Raw genomic sequence first — 16683 nt, forward strand, 5'->3', positions numbered from 1 at the left:
TTGGCTCATCTTGAACTTGCACCTTATTTCTTCTTATTGCAACCTTGAAGCCCACATATGGTTCAAGCATTGCCTATGGACAACTCCTACAAATATAACTCAATGCAAACATTAGTCCATAGGGATTGGCATTAATTACCAAAACCACACATGGGGATCCATGCACTTTCAACCATGCTCCTGGATGCACGTAGAGCGATCTCCCTAGTTGTCGTAACCTCTTCCGGTGGGGAGATTTGGTGAGCCACGATGTGATGCAACATTTCCTGAAAAGAGAAGGAGCTATGTCCTATCTTGTTTAACATCTGTTGACGATAATCAAAGGAAGTAAGCTGCGATCACATGTCAACAAGGGTGGTGGAGGGAGCGATATTGATTGAGGCAACAACAGGATTATAGTCGCCATCAAGCCCATTAAGGATATAGTCCTTCAATTCATCATCATAAACTTTCTTGCCCGTCGCCACAAGCTCTGTTACAAAACCCTTCATCTTATTATGTGACCAACACATACAAGTCATGATCCACCAACATATAACCAATTCCCATGAGTCATCATTCCATGTCTTTATTTTTGAATAAACCTTGTATGATCCACTAGTATCACTTAGGAGCAAACCCTAGCTGGTTAATATATTAGCACCACTGGTTATCATACTTAGTATCACACTGTCATCATGGTGAACAGACAGATGCCATGGGATGGCTTAAGTTGGGGCCGAATGGACGCTAGAGGATTCGGGGGAGGGTTTGTGTTATGGATGGAGAGGTTTCCGGATGGATTCCTCAAGAACTTGGCCTTGGCCGAAGGAAGAAGATGATGAACTCAAGAACAAGAACAGCACTAGATCTCTCTATTTCTTCATCTTGAGTGCTTACAAGTTTCTGTGTACAAGAAGTCTAAATGCAAGGTAATCTCTTACGTGCCCACGAAGGGCTGTGCCCCCTCTCCTTATATAGGGGAGAGGGTGGCTTACATGGGAAGGAACCCTAGAAACCCTAATGGGATCTTTGACTGGACAAACTACTTTACAAAGCTACTTTAGCTACCGGTGATGCCGGTATGTCTTTAATCAGGAGCTGTGACATCCTCCGACACATTTTACGTCATCCTCTGCCTTTGGCGTCATGGCTTCGATTAAAGCTGAAGTGCTTCGCTCATCTTTGTCCTCTAGCTCTGGAGAGCATCTTTGACTGGTCTCTGCCGACGTGCTACAATGTAGCCTCTTCTGGATATTCCGGTACGCTCTCAGCAAGTTCCGGTATCCCCTTCTTGGGATACCAGTATGATTCTCTGAACCAACTTGTGTTATCCGGAATGAACTTTAAACCGGTACTTTGATGGCCTAAACCATCCGGTTTTGGCATGCCTTTGGCATACGGGGGGTCATCCCCCCAACATTAGTCCCCGAAGCTGGTATAGTCCGGTGGATCCTATCCAACGGACCATGCCAGGTTTTCCTTTCTCAAGGTACCGGTTTAACTCTTCCGGAATCCGGATCGAACTCTTCGGCGTCCTTGCCGAACTTGTGTATCTATACCGGTTTTCTCCGGCATGTCTTGTCATTAATCCTCTCCTCGACGAAGTCGAGAATATCTCGAGTACCGTGCCTGTCAGCGACATGCGCACTGTGCCCGGCGCGCGACAGTGTCAGTGGTCACTTCGGTTCTTCTTCTGTGCCAACATTTATGACGCCGCACCGGATCCGCGCGGCCGTTCCGGATCCGTGTGGCCTTCCCTGTGTTTTTTATTTTCCGCGCGTGTATCCGCGTGACACGTGGCGGCCCAAGAACCGAACCGCCGCGGCCCAGCGGTTTTCGGCCCACTACGCGCTCTCCCTATTTAAGGTGGAGCGGTTCCACTTTCTTCTTCTTCTCGCACTTGCCCCCATTCTCCTCGCGCTCTGAACTTCTCGCCTCCCATGCTTCCTCCGTCGTCATCCTCCGCCGAAGCACCAGTTCCGACGAAGTCCTGCCGCTGCTCGTGCTGCACAGGGGACCCTCCGTCGTAGCGAGGTTCCTCGAAGATCTTCGCCTGCCATTGCCTCGGGTTTTCGCAGGCTCTCTCTGCACGCCTTTGCCGCCGGCCTTCTCCGATGACCTCGAGCCCGTCGCTCCTCCGGCAATCAACTTCGCCAGCGTCTCCGCCGCCTCTGGTTAGTCTCTAGATCCCAGTATCTTCTTGCTTCTCTTGGCATTTCCGTTCTTGGGGTGCTAGGATATTTATCTCTGTTTTTCCTTGCTTTTTCCCCTTTTCGTAGATCTTCGCACGAGGCTAGGATTTGGGACAGTTGTTTGCGAGTAGCGTCCGACATCTTTATTCCAAATGTCAACCGAGCTTTACCTTACCGAATCTTCCGGCAGCAGCCGGCAGAATCAGTCTTCCGGTAAGCTTGAAGCTGAGCTAGACCGGATGGGAGCTTCCTCATCCGTTCCGGATTCTAGCTCCAAGCGAGGCCAAGAAGCTAGCAGCTCTCGCCAAGACTCCGGTGTGGACCTGGCCAACATTACTCGGGGAGCTTGGAAGGGCTCTGATGTGACTCAGAAAGACATAGATTGGTTGTACCGCTCCCGGAGGATACCGGCACAGGTATCTTGCCGGATTCCACGCGATGAGGTGGAACCCGAGCCTGAACCCAGAGAGTTCGTTGTTTTCGTTTCTCACTTTGAGCGCAGCTTCGGCCTTCCTGCATCCGATTTTTTCCGTCAGTTCCTTGACTTTTACAAACTCCAACCCCACCATCTTCCTGCCAACACCATCTTCTACCTCTCTTGCTACGTTTCTTTCATGGAGGCCTATGTTGGCCTCCTTCCCACCAAAGAAGCTTTCGCTCGCTTCTTCTGCCTTCGGATCAACTCGGTCCAAGGCAAAAACATCCCCAAGCCCAAACCGGTAGTGCGGTGCGGGTCCTGCATCGTGGGCGCCCGCCAGGGGAGCCCCTTCTTCAAGTTCTCCGGCCTGGATTCTTGCCGGGCCTGGCAGAAAACTTTCTTCTATGTGAGGAACAAAGGTTCCTCAGATTTCATCAACTTGCTGGCCTTCAATCCGGCGACGCCCACCAAGACCAACTGGGGCTTCCATCCGGGGACCAACCATATCGAGACCAACCGGATAGTCCGGTTCCTGGAGAGCCTCAAGAAGGACACGAGGATCTGCTCCGACAATATCATCCGCGCGTTTATCTCACGCCGGGTGCTTCCTCTCCAGCGCCGAGCTCATAAGATGAGCCAGATGTGCGGCCCCCGCGACCCTACGGACATGCCCTTGGACTGGAAATGGGGCCTCGTTCCTCTTTGTGCCATGAATCCTCCAATAGATGAAGTAAGAACTCAAGTAATCCGGGTTGTTTTCCGGTTACTTCTCTACGCATAATTAACCGAATCTTCTCATTTTCAGGTCTGCGAACGCTTCCCTCGCATCGCTGAGGAGGTACACGCTCCTTTCCAGAGGCGTGATCTGGACAAGGTTGATCCGGATCCCTACGTGATCTGGACCAAGAGCAAGATGAGCCGCTCCCAGGCCTCGCGTCCCGGTAATTTTCCTGGCCAGGACTCCGGTTCTGACGATGAGGTTACGATACTGGAGGTATCTTTCCTTTTCCGTTCTCTCATGTATCACATCCTTTTGTAGCCGCTCCTTCAACCGACGCCAACCCACAGGTCGTGGAGCGCGCCACCCCGCTTCAGGCCGAGTGCGGGGCCGAGTTTATGGAGAAGCTCGCCTCTGAGAGCCGCAAGAAGAAGGCGCCCACGCCTGAGGCGGGCTCCAGTGAGGCCCCTCCGGCCAAGCGTTCCCGGATCGAGATCGCTGGGAAGCCGGTGACCGTCAAGCGCTACCGGAAGCGGGAGATGCCGGTGGCTACCGGGTGAGTTTCTGCTTTTACTTATTTTTGACTCGGGGGTCTTCTTGCTTCCAGATTCTTTTCTTTTCCGGGTTCTCCTCTTCCGGTTGCCTTTTTGAACTTTCCTCCTGTTTCATCACTCCAGGCCTCCCTTGAAGATCTCCAAGAGCGGCTCTGGTATGAAGCCGGAGGCCTCAGGGAACACTGCCAAGGGCTCTCCTCCTCCTCAGCAAGGTCCGGCACCATCTGGTGCCGGCAACACAAGTTCGGGGCGCGCGGCCCCAAAATCTCCTGATCACCGCGCGGAGGAGGACTTCGTCTCCCCTCCAGAAACCCAAGATACCGGCGCCAGCAACACCGGCGCCGGCACCGAAGAAGCCGGGCGGGCGGAACCTCTGGTTCCTCCCGCCTCGAAGCAGAAGGACTCTTCCTCCCCCTCCAAGGCCGTGCCGGAATCTTCCGGACCAGCCTGCTCTCCGGCCAAGTCCACGCCAACTCCTCCTCCGGCAACCTTCATCGGGAAGCCGGCTTCTGCCAAACCCACGCCGCCAGAAACTGCGGCCGCGGATCCATCTTCCGGTTCGTGGACGATGATTCTGCACACCGGGCATGCCGCCGTGGTGGCCTCCGAGGCGGACTCCGCCCAGCTTGGCCGGATAACAGAGTTCCGACGCCAAGGTACCGAGCTGGGCCATCTGCTCGATTACGCTGAGAAGTGGAATCGGGCGGATCTGATGCCGGCGACGCGGGGCCTTGGCAAGGACAAGCTCCCGATGGTCGACGCTTCCGGCCCCCGCAGCACCGTCCAACATTTTAGCCGGCTGCGGCGCGCGGCGAAGGAGTTTGACAACGCCTGGCATGATGCCAGCAGCAACGTGACGGTAAGTCACACAACTTCAATTTTCTTACATTTTTGCCGAAGTCTTTTCTTTCCCAAAATCTGAAGATTGTGTATATCCTCCTAGGTGTATATCCTCCCAGTCCCCGAGTTTCGGGTTGAGAGCGCAGCTCTCAGCGGGAAACTTTGCTAAAAATGTGAAAAACCGACATAGCCAGTCCCCGAGTTTCGGGTTGAGAGCGCAGCTCTTAGCGCGAAACTCTTCTTCTTGCCGGCTTCTTTCTTACCGAAAACCTTTTCAACTTGAACAGAGCACGGCGGATGCCCGGAAGGAGCTCTTTGAGGAGCTTCTGTGGGAGCACCAGAAGCTGTCCGAAGCGCACAACAAGTGCCAAGGTTAGTCCTTGCTCATCCAGTTTCTTTTTCCCGGTTGGTTTCCCTTTTCAGCATTCGCTAACTTTTTGCGCTCCAGTGCTTCCGGAAGTTTCGCTCGAGGCTCTCTCTCTGCCGAGTTTGCCGCGCTCAAGGGTACCGCTTCTTGCCTTTGCTTCCTTTGCATGTTTCATCCTACCGGATTTCTCTTTGTTAATAATGCTCTTCCGGAATTCAGCCGAAAAGGAGCAGCTCACCACCGCGCATCGCGAGATGAAGGAGCATGCCGTGAACGCTGAGCTGTGGAACACACGCGAGCTTCAAGAGGCCAAAGCCACAGCAGAAGCCAAATTGGATGAAACTCTGAAGGAGTATACTGACTCCACTGCTGGGTTGCGGAAGAAACTGGAGGAGGAAGCTGCCGCGCGGAAGGCTGCGCAGGACAAGATCGTCCAGCTCACTGCTGACCAGGCTGACTATAACAAGATGCTAATGCAAATTGATGCCCTTGCCTGCAGTAAGTGATACCTTCCCTTTTTTCTCTTGTTTAGGACTGTTAGTTCATACCGGTATATGCTCACACTGGTTGCTTTTCCTTTTTTCTGCAGAGAGCTTTCCGGACTCCCAGAAGCACGCGATTGCCAAGGTCACGGAGCACAGGGCCAAGCAAACTTTGCCGAGCCCGGATGCGCCCTGGGACGGCTACGATTATCTGGTCGCGCTCTCCGCTCGGATCCGGCACACACGCTCCGTCGACCGGCATATGAAGGACCTCCCGGATGCTGCGCTCCAAATCTTCAAGGTGTTGTGGCCTGGTGAACCAGTGCCCGACAACATCACGCTGGTTGCTGAGCGCTTGAAGGACGCTGGCCGGAGGATCCACGAGTGGAAGTGCTCAGCTACTCGTGCCGAAGCGGATGCGGCGCTGCGCATCGCTTGCTCCTGGTACCATGACCTGGATCTGGAGGCCTTCCACGCCCTGCGCGGCGACGCGCCTTCCGAGAAAGATCCGGTCCGCGTTGCCAAGCATCAAGACCGCGCCTATCACATCGCCGAATACGCTCACATGCGCACCTTCATCCCTCCTCCTCCCGACGTCAAGGATACTATTCCGGATGACGAGGAAATCGTCGAGGACGAGGAGGACAAGGACGCTGAAGAGGGCGCAGCGAATCCGGAAGAAGGTGACGCTCCTCCGGAAGCTCCTGCGGCTGATGAGCAGCCTTCCGCCTGAACTTGCTATCTTGTGCTTCCTGCCTGCTTCCTTAGAGCTTGAAACTTGTTAAATTCTACCCCGGTATGCCGGGGTTTATGGTGTAAGTTAAAACTAATCATTTCTTTTGCGTGTGGTATAACAATTATGCTTATGCCGGTATCTGTTTACCGGTAAGCTTTTAAATTAAGTTTTATGTGCTAACTTAGCATTTTGCATATGGTTTGCTTTGATCTTGCACTGTGAAGATTCCGGAATTGTTTCGGCATCCAATCCGATGCACACTTGGTTCTTTTGCTTTGCCTCTGCCTACCTCTCTGGGTTTTTTGGCGTATGAGTCACAAAGTTCTTTTGCCAAGCAAGCATTTTCTTGAACTTAGAAAAAATTCGAAATTTTTCACAAAAAGCCGGTATAACCGGGGTTAGTTAAATTTTTCTGGATTGATTGTTCCCATTCATCCTCTTCGTGTTTCACGTGCTTAGTTCCTACCGGTTTATCTTGCTTGCCATGAAGCCGGTCTGCGGACAACAGCATAGTCGAAGACTCCGGTAGGTTTAGCACGTTACTAAACCGGAAAGAAAAAATGTTCACCAAGCAACCGGTAAACTGAAAAATAAACACATTACATGCAATTTTTGGTAGAGGCAGTCCCCGAGTTTCATTCGAGGTTCCGGCATCTTTATTCATAGCATTTAAGGTACAAAAAGGAACTTCTTACAGCACAACTTCAGGAATAGAAAGGACGCAATAGTGCTATGTTCCATGGGCGCTTGGTTTCTTCTCCAAACCTGTCCGCCTTGCCTTTCTTTGATTCCTGTGCGTTGATTAAATAGTAGGCGTCATTGTGCAGAGCCTTGCTCACAATGAAGGGTCCTTCCCATGGGGGTGAGAGCTTGTGGCATCCCTCAGTGCGCTGCACTAGGCGTAACACCAGATCTCCCTCCCGGAACACCCTCGGGTTAACCTTCCGACTATGATAGCGTCTGAGGTTTTGCTGGTATATGGCTGTTCTTGCCAATGCCAGCTCTCTTGCTTCCTCTAGCAAGTCCACATCATTTTCTCGGGCCTCTTTTACCTCTTCTTCGGTATAGAGTTGAACCCTTGGTGAATCATGAATGATATCGGTTGGGATTACAGCTTCTGCCCCATAAACCATGAAAAATGGAGTGTATCCGGTAGACCGATTCGGTGTCGTCCGGATGCTCCACAACACAGATGGTAGCTCATCCAGCCAACATCCTGGTGACTTTTCCAATGGTTCAATCAGCCTTGGCTTGATACCGGAAAGCACCAGAGCGTTTGTTCTTTCAACCTAGCCATTGCCTTGCGGGTGTGCGACGGAGCACAAGTCCAACCGGATATTGTTATCCTCACAAAATCTTTTGAACTCACCTTGAGCAAAGTTTGTGCCATTATCAGTGATGATGCTATGCGGGTATCCATATCGCAAGATCACATCTTTTAAGAATTTCACAGCCGTATGCCCATCGCACTTTGCGATAGGTTTTACTTCCAACCATTTGGTGAACTTATCCACCATTACCAGCACGTGTGTCATGTTGCCCCTTGCGGTTTTGAATGGACCTACCATATCAAGGCACCAAACGGCAAATGGCCATGTCAATGGTATGGTTTTGAGGCCAGATGCTGGGGTATGATTTTGCTTGATGTACCACTGGCAGCCGTTGCATTTTCGTACCAAATCCTCAGCATTTTCCAAAGCAGTGGGCCAATAGAACCCATGCCGGAACACTTTTGCCACTAAGGCCCTTGAAGAGGCATGGTGCCCACATTCTCCTTGGTGAATCTCCACCAACATTTCTTTTCCCTCTTCCGGTTCCACACACCTCTGGAGGACACCGGTAACACTCCTTTTGTACACCTCGCCGTTGATGATAGTGTAAGCCTTGGACCTCCTCTGGATCCTTCTTGACTCATTTTCGTCAACCGGCAAGGTGCCGTTGATCAGGAATTCCTTAATAGGTTTAACCCAAGCTGGCGTTTCCCGCACCAGGAATACCGGTACGTCTATCTCCATACTGTCCACCAGCATAGCTTCTTCTGGCTTAGACATCGCAGTCCCCGGGTCTACCGGAACAGTCCCCGAGTTTACCGGAACAGTCCCCGGGTTTCCTTCGTCAATATCCATTGGCACAACATGTGACTCCGGTACAAAAATTGACTCTGATTCCGGACTCGGTTTGATTGACGGAGTCCTTAGGTGAGCCAAGGCTACTCCGGGAGGGATTTCCTGCCATGAGGAACCTAGCTTAGAGAGAGTATCCGCGGCTTCGTTTTCCGCGCGCGGCACATGGTGAAATTCACAACCTTCGAAGAATCCGGCAATCTTTTGCACATGAAACTGGTATGAGGCCATGTTGGCATCTTTTGCGTCCCAATCTCCGGAACACTGTTGCACCACAAGATCTGAATCACCATAGCAAATGATCCGTTGCGCACCGATTTCTTTTGCGACCTTGAGCCCATGGATCAAAGCTTCGTACTCAACTACATTGTTCGACGCTCGGAAGTGCACTTTTAAAACATACCGGAGATGATCTCCCTTAGGCGAAGTGAGCACCACACCGGCACCCAGACCCTCCTTGAGCTTGGATCCATCAAAGTGCATCTTCCAGTACTCCACCTTGTGTTCCGGCGGTTTGTATTGCATTTCCGCCCAATCAACCAAGAAATCAGCCAAAGCTTGTGACTTTATGGCGTCCCTTCTTTCGTAGTCCGGTACATATGGTGATTCCTGAATTGCCCACTTGGCAATCCTGCCGCTTGCATCTTTGTTTCCCATGATATCAGAAATTGGTGCCTCGCTCACTACTTTCATGGGATGCTCTTCAAAGTAGTGCTTGAGCTTTGAGGCTGCCATGTATACTCCGTAGGTCATTTTCTGGAAGTGAGGGTAGTTTTGTTTCGAGAGGGAGAGCACCTCGCTCAGGTAGTATACCGGTCTCTGCACGGTTTTTCCTTCCTCTTCTCTTTCAACTACAACCACCACACTCACGACCTGGTTTGTTGCTGCTATGTACAACAGCATGGGCTCTCTTTCTAGAGGCGAAGCCAATATAGGCGCTGTAGCTAGCATTGTCTTTAGCTCTTTGAACGCTGCATCTGCCTGAGGGGTCTAGACAAAAGTATCGGATTTTTTCATCAAAGCATAGAGCGGTAGGGCCTTTTCCCCCAATCTGCTTATGAACCGGCTTAGCGATGCCAAGCTTCCGGTAAACTTTTGCACATCTTTGAGCTCTTGTGGTACAGCCATTCTCTCTATGGCCCGGATTTTTACCGGATTAACCTCAATGCCCCGGCTGGACACAAGAAAGCCAAGCAACTTGCCGGCTGGCACACCGAAGGTGCATTTTGCCGGATTGAGTTTCATCTGGAACCTTCTTAGGTTATCAAACGTTTGCCTTAAATCGTCGATCAAGGTCTCCTTGACCTTCGTTTTTATCACAATGTCATCCACATAGACTTGCACATTCTTACCGATTTGATCAAACAAACACTTTTTCATACAGCGCTGGTACGTTGCACCAGCGTTGCGCAAACCGAAAGGCATAGTAACATAGCAATAAGCCCCGTGCGGGGTGATAAACGCAGTTTTTATTTGATCTTCCTTTTTCAAGGGAATCTGGTGGAAACCGGAATAGGCATCCAGGAACGATAACAGTTCACATCCAGCGGTGGAATCAATCACTTGATCGATCCGGGGTAAAGGGAAAGGATCTTTCAGACAAGCCTTGTTCAAGTTGGTGTAGTCGATGCACATGCGCCACACCTTTGGAGCTTTTGCCTCAAGGTTCTCCTCTTTTTTCTTCTCGACCAGCACCGGATTGGCCAGCCACTCAGTATGTAGTACCTCCACGATGAAACCAGCAACCAACAACTTTGTCACCTCTTCTCCGATAATCTTTCTCCTGTCTTCAGCAAACCGGCGCAGCGGCTGCCTTACCGGCTTCGCATCCTTCCGGACATTCAGAGAATGCTCAGCCAACTCCCTCGGAACACCTACCAAGTCATCAGTAGACCAGGCAAAGATATTCCGATTCTCACGGAGGAAGTTAACGAGCGCGCTTTCCTATGCCTCACTGAGACCGGCACCGATACGAACGGTGCGCTCAGGGTAAGCCGGGTCCAGCACGATGTCTTTTGTTTCTTTTGTCAGCTTGAATGCTGGTGCGCCGAGGTTAGCGCTCATTGCAGCTAAGCACAACTATGAGGACTGAGCCAGCGCAACCGCAGTTTGCATTCTCCTTTTTTCCTCTGCGATTACCAGCGATTCGGCCAGATTTGATCCGGCGGAAGCGGTTTCCAGTGAGATTTTGTAGTTTCCCACAACGGTTAGGGGTCCAGATGGTGCCGGCATCTTCATCTTGAGATACGCCGTATGAGTTTAGGCCATGAACGAGGCCAGCGCCGGTCTCCCCAGCAGCGCATGGTAAGGACTGTCTAGGTCCACCACTTCGAACAGAACATTTTCCACCCGGCAATTGTCACGTCCTCCAAACGACACATCCACCCGGACTTTCCCCATGGGCGAGCAGGACAAACCCGGAACGATCCCATGGAACGTAGTGTGGGTTGGCTGCAGCATATTTTCGGTGATTCCCAGCGTACGCATGGTGTGCCGGTACATAATGTTTATGCTGCTTCCATTGTCAATCAGCACCTTGCTGAAGCGCACTCGAGCTGTAGGCCCATGCATGATTGGGTCCACAACAAGAGCATAACCACCCGGATTAGGCATGATTTTCGGATGATCCTTGAACGACTAGGTGATTTCCTGATCTGACCACGGCATGTACCTTGGTACTGCCGGCATCACTGCATTCAATTCCATGGAACGACGGTATAAGCTTTGCTTGTCAGTTGGCTCAGTAACAAACACAACGCAGCACATGTCCGGGTCGTGGTATACATTCCGGCCCAAAGGTGCCGGTGGCGGCGGTTGGCCATTGCCATCAGCCACCTGGTGAACTTGCTGGTGTTGCTGCCGGTTTGGCTGAGGCTGCACTGGTAAGCGGTGGTGGTGGTGGCAAGGGGTGCTAATGCAGCATATCTTGCGACGGTGGTAGTATCGTGGTACAGCCCTGTGCCTGCGCATCTTTTACCGCACCTTTTAGCATCAAGTATTTGGTCCAGGAACAATCCTTCGTCAAATGGTTTGACGGATTAGCCGGATTTGGTGTGTGCCACCGGCAAGGTTGGTCCATGGCTGCTTCCATGGTGTACTTTGCATGTTCTTGCCAGTTCTTTTTCTGGCCCCAGGGCTCCTTTTTAACCCATTGTTTCTTAGGACCCGCCCACGGCTGCGATCCGGTTTTTTGCCTCTGGCTTCCACTGGCACCAGAATTCTCTTGTACAGCAGCAACTTGCTGCGGACCGTACCTTCGATCCGGGAAATCTTCCCTTCTTTTGTTGTGCCGGTTATCCCGGTATTGATCTTGACGTGGCTGGCTTGTTTGTGTTGGCTCTGCCTGCACTGCCGGCTGCATTGGGTCTCCCAATGCATAGCTATCCGCTACACGTATCATCTCTGCCAACGTTGTTGGCATATTCCTCTGCAACTTTTGCCACAAAGGCGAACCTCTTCTGCACCCATTGCAAAACCAAGCTATGGCCTGCGCTTCGATTACCCCTTCACAAGAGTTTCTTGTGGAGTTCCACCAGGTCAGGTAATCCCGGTCTGTTTCGTTTGGCTGCTGCGTGCACAAGGCAAGCTGTTGCGGCCTGTTTGGCCTTCGGTATGTACTGCTGAAGTTGCTTACAAAAGCTTCCTCAAAGTCCAACCAGCCGTTTATGCTTCCTGCCGGCAAGTTGTTCAGCCAGATGCGTGCTGGCCCTACCAGGAAAGATGGTACAATTCTTACGGCCCAACGCCGGTTTCCTCCACCAGCGACGGTTCCTCCGCCGCCGGCAACGTAAACTGCGGTCACGTAATCCGCAAGCCAGTCTTCCGGTTTAGTGCTACCATTGTACGTTTTCGTATCACGGGGCAACGTGAAGTTGCGAACTGGTGGTTCCTCCTTCATGATCCGCGGACCTTCTGCCTCAACCTTTTCAGACAAATACATCCTATCCAGCCTGTGCCTCGCATCCCGGTCTGGTAGGACTCTTTCTCCCAACCTTTCCTCCAAAGGGTTCTGGTAGCTGCCGACTCTTTCGGTTGCTGAATCAGCTTCATCGTATCTTTCCGGTACCGCGACCCTTGCCTGCCGGTACCTTGGCGGAGGCATTTTCTCCTCTGCATAAGCAGCTCTTGGTGCACGATAATTTTGCCCGGTTTCACCTCTACCGGCATACTCATCTCTGGCGTTGCCGTATCTGGCGTAGCCACGATCTGCCCCTTGGCTTTTTCTACCGGCCTCGTGTCGCCCGGCTTGTTGTTTTCCGGCATGAACCGGATCATACACAGTCATCTGCTGCGCGTTCACCTCTTTTTCTTTTCTCTTGTCCGGATGGGGGGACGATGCCTGCCCATGGGACTTGCTTTCGGCATTCCTTGTTGAATGCACAGATTTTGAAGCCGCAGCCTTGTTCAACTTGGCTAGCTGCTCGGCATTTTGCTGCTCGATGGTGTCAAGCAGCTCTCTGACACGCTCTTGCTGTTTTGCCAAAGCGTCTCCGGAAAGCGATTCACACAGCTCTACTATAGCCCTTTAGCAGCTTTTATGGTTTTATCCGGGCTGCTAAACTTAGGTTTCTCTACCATGCTCAATGATGCAGAAGCGCTCTTTCCAGTAAGAATCTCCTTATGCAAATCATGATCTAGGTTGCGAGCCCTAAGCCGGTTTTCCGGTATCCTGGCGGCCTGAGCGCTAACAGAAGCAAAGCCATGTGTAGCATTGTACTCACGTAGGGTTAGGTTCAGCTCGCGCTGCGCCCTGACGATGTTGGCTCCGTTCGCGAGCAGCGTCTGGCGCTGCGCCTCCAGCTCCGCCTGAGCCGCTGCTGGGTCGATGTTCTGCGCGATGGGCGTGGCGAGGACGCTCATGGCCGCCTGGAGTGGAGTCTCCGGTGGTGGTGCGGAAGCTCCCGCAACTTCCTGGTTGCACTCGGTGGGTGGCTTGGCCGTGCGCGTGGACTTCGTCCGGCCAACACCTTCCGCTGCAGCTCCCTTGACGGCGTCGTCCGCGCCGACGACCAGCACCTCGACGCTGCCGGCGGCGCGGTCGCTACGAAGCGCAGATCTTGGCGGGTCCGGCGCCACCAGCACCGGCGATAGGTGCTGGCGCTCGGGGACGGTGCCGTAGTAGACGGGGATGCTGCCGAACTCGATGACGCGTCCGTTCTTGGGGAACTTACCTCCATTGGCGAAGCAGCCCGTGTTGTCGTTGATGAAGCGAGTGTCGTGGATGCGGTTGACGAGCGCGGTGACGACACGCTCGCCGCCGACGGTGAGGAGGCCCGCCCGAATATGAACTCCAGCAAGCGCCGCTGCTGGCCCCACGGTGGGCGCCAACTGTCGTCGTGGTGAACAAACAGATGCCATGGGATGGCTTAAGTTGGGGCCGAATGGACGCTAGAGGATTCGGGGGAGGGTTTGTGTTATGGATGGAGAGGTTTCCGGATGGATTCCTCAAGAACTTAGCCTTGGCCGAAGGAAGAAGATGATGAACTCAAGAACAAGAATGATACGCGTACAGCACGCGTCCGTTGGGAACCCCAAGAGGAAGGTGTGATGCGTACAGCGGCAAATTTTCCCTCAGTATGAAACCAAGGTTTATCGAACCAGTAGGAGCCAAGAAGCACGTTGAAGGTTGATGGCGGCGAGATGTAGTGCGGCGCAACACCAGGGATTCCGGCGCCAACGTGGAACCTGCACAACACAAACCAAGTACTTTGCCCCAACGAAACAGTGAGGTTGTCAATCTCACCGGCTTGCTGTAACAAAGGATTAGATGTATAGTGTGGATGATGATTGTTTGCAGAAAACAGTAGAACAAGTATTGCAGTAGATTGTATTTCAGTATAGAGAATTGGACCGGGGTCCACAGTTCACTAGAGGTGTCTCTCCCATAAGATAAACAGCATGTTGGGTGAACAAATTACAGTTGGGCAATTGACAAATAGAGAGGGCATGACCATGCACATACATATTATGATGAGTATTGTGAGATTTAATTGGGCATTACGACAAAGTACATAGACCGCTATCCAGCATGCATCTATGCATAAAAAGTCCACCTTCAGGTTATCATCCGAATCCCCTCCAGTATTAAGTTGCTAACAACAGACAATTGCATTAAGTATTGCGCGTAATGTAATCAATAACTACATCCTCGGACATAGCATCAATGTTTTATCCCTAGTGGCAACAGCACATCCATAACCTTAGAGGTTCTTGTCACTCCTCCAGATTCACGGAGACATGAACCCACTATCGAGCATAAATACTCCCTCTTGGAGTTACTAGCATCAACTTGGCCAGAGCCTCTACTAATAACGGAGAGCATGCAAGATCATAAACAACACATAGGTATAAATTGATAATCAACATAACATAGTATTCTCTATTCATCGGATCCCAACAAACACAACATATAGAATTACAGATAGATGATCTTGATCATGTTCGGCAGCTCACAAGACCCGACAATTAAGCATAATGAGGAGAAGACAACCATCTAGCTACTGCTATGGACCCATAGTCCAGGGGTAGACTACTCACACATCACTCCGGAGGCGACCATGGCGGCGTAGAGTCCTCCGGGAGATGATTCCCCTCTCCGGCAGGGTGCCGGAGGCGATCTCCTGAATCCCCCGAGATGGGATTGGCGGCGGCGGCGTCTCTGGAAGGTTTTCCGTATCGTGGCTCTCGGTACTGGGGGTTTCGCGACGAAGGCTATTTGTAGGCGGAAGGGTAGGTCAGGGGGCGTCGCGAGGGGCCCAGGAGACAGGTCGGCGTGGCCAAGGGTGGGGCTGCGCCGCCCTACCCCCTGGCCACCTCGTGGCCCCACTTCGTTGACTCTCCGGTCTTCTGGAAGCTTCGTGGCAAAATAGGCCCTGGGCATTGATTTCGTCCAATTCCGAGAATATTTCCTTACTAGGATTTCTGAAACCAAAAACAGCAGAAAACAGCAACTGGCTCTTCGGCACCTTGTTAATAGGTTAGTTCCAGAAAATGCATAAATATGACATAAAGTATGCATAAAACATGTAGATATCATCAATAATGTGGCATGGAACATAAGAAATTATCGATACGTCGGAGACGTATCAGCATCCCCAAGCTTAGTTTCTGCTCGTCCCGAGCAGGTAAACGATAACAAAGATAATTTCTGGAGTGACATGCCATCATAACCTTGATCATACTATTGTAAGCATATGTAATGAATGCAGCGATCCAAACAATGTAAATGACATGAGTAAACAACTGAATCATATAGCAAAGACTTTTCATGAATAGTACTTCAAGACAAGCATCAATAAGTCTTGCACAAGAGTTAACTCATAAAGCAATAATTCATAGTAGAGGTATTGAAGCAACACAAAGGAAGATGAAGTTTCAGCGGTTGCTTTCAACTTATAACATGTATATCTCATGGATAGTTGTCAACATAGAGTAATATAACAAATGCAATATGCAAGTATGTAGGAATCAATGCACAGTTCACACAAGTGTTTGCTTCTTGAGGTGGAGAGAGATAGGTGAACTGACTCAACATAAAAGTAAAAGAATGGTCCTTCAAAGAGGAAAGCATCGATTGCTATATTTGTGCTAGAGCTTTGATTTTGAAAACATATAGAGAGCAATAAAAGTAAAATTTTGAGAGGTGTTTGTTATTGTCAACGAATGGTAGTGGGCACTCTAACCCCCTTGCCAGACAAACCTTCAAAGAGCGGCTCCCATTTTATTTTATTTTTGTGTGGCACTCATTCCAACCTTTCTTTCACAAACCATGGCTAACCGAATCCTTCGGGTGCCTGCCAACAATCTCATACCATGAAGGAGTGCCTTTTTATTTTAGTTTTATTATGATGACACTCCTCCCCACCTTTGCTTTCTCAAGCCATGGCTAACCGAATCCTTCGGGTGCCGTCCAACAATCACATACCATGGAGGAGTGTCTATTTTTATTAATTAATTTGGGACTGGGAATCCCATTGCCAGCTCTTTTTGCAAAATTATTGGATAAGCGGATGAAGCCACTAGTCCATTGGTGAAAGTTGCCCAACAAGATTGAAAGATAAACACCACATACTTCCTCATGAGCTATAAAACATTGGCACAAATCAGAGGTAATAAATTTTGAATTGTTTAAAGGTAGCACTCAAGCAATTTACTTTGGAATGGCGGAGAAATACCATGTAGTAGGTAGGTATGGTGGACACAAATGGCATAGTGTTTGGCTCAAGGATTTGGATGCATGAGAAGTAATCCCTCTCAATACAAGGCTTAGGC

The 16683-nt window shown here is 51.0% G+C and overlaps 1 pseudogene; it reads right to left on the reverse strand.

Annotated features, from left to right (window-relative positions):
* Positions 1-343: 343 nt before the first annotated feature.
* Positions 344-452, reverse strand: LOC127337289 (small nucleolar RNA Z247; annotated as a pseudogene).
* Between the last annotated feature and the right edge of the window lie 16231 nt (positions 453-16683).

The sequence above is a fragment of the Lolium perenne genome, chromosome 2, assembly GCF_019359855.2.
Source record: "Lolium perenne isolate Kyuss_39 chromosome 2, Kyuss_2.0, whole genome shotgun sequence".
In the NCBI taxonomy this organism is placed as follows: Eukaryota; Viridiplantae; Streptophyta; class Magnoliopsida; order Poales; family Poaceae; genus Lolium; species Lolium perenne.